This window comes from Cotesia glomerata, linkage group LG2 (assembly GCF_020080835.1).
Source record: "Cotesia glomerata isolate CgM1 linkage group LG2, MPM_Cglom_v2.3, whole genome shotgun sequence".
NCBI classification, from domain to species: domain Eukaryota; kingdom Metazoa; phylum Arthropoda; class Insecta; order Hymenoptera; family Braconidae; genus Cotesia; species Cotesia glomerata.
This window is the reverse complement of record NC_058159.1, coordinates 10,971,688-10,972,584: the sequence shown is the minus strand read 5'-3', so window position 1 is coordinate 10,972,584 and position 897 is coordinate 10,971,688.

Sequence of the window (897 nt, the reverse complement as noted above, 5' to 3'; positions counted from 1 at the left end):
ATATATATATTAGGCCGTTTCAAAAAAAAAAAAACAATTTTTTTTTTCTTGGAACCAGGCTCAAAAGTTTCTGTTTAGGATGCCAAAATAGGCCTCTGAAAATATGAGCCCTTTAATATTAATATTAAGGTGTTCCGCATCGTGCACTTTTCGATTTCCCACAAGGAATCAACACAGGAAAAGTTTTTTTTTTTTTTCTGATTTTTGTAACTAATGTAAACCATAACAATTTTTCTGGGTACTTCTATTAAATATTTTGTAGAGAATTGAACGCTTCCTACAAAAAAGTACTGACATCATTTTCGATTAATCAACTCATTCAAAAGTTATTCAAGCGTCAAAAGTTGAATTCATTATCAATTCAGCTGTTTTCTTCATAACTCCTCCGAAATTTATTTTTTTCTGATTTTTTAACTCATGAACCATAAATTTTCTGCAATTACCCCATCAAATATTTTTGTAGAGAATTGAACGGCTCTACAAAAAGGTCTGAAGTCAATTTTTGATAAATCAACTCAGTCAAAAGTTATTCAAGATCAAAGTTTAACTTTTACCTCCCTCAATTCAGCTGTTTTATTGACTCCTGGATTTTGGCAAAATATTATGTTTTTAGAAAAAAATTGAAACCAAAACATTTTACAAAATATAAAATTAGACTTCTTGAAAACTGTTAATCTTTTATGCTTCCTGCTTTATAGTAAATGTGGACAGGGTACTTAAAACAAATTATCATTGAATAAGTTAACCCGACATTTAAAAATTCTGGTTGTTGGAAAATTCAACATCAATCGCAGTTAAATTGAGATCATTTTTTTAACATTAGTTAACATTAAGTTTGAAGTTTCTTTCAAAATTAGTTTTGAAAATTATTTAAACTAAAACAACAGTTTAAAAAAT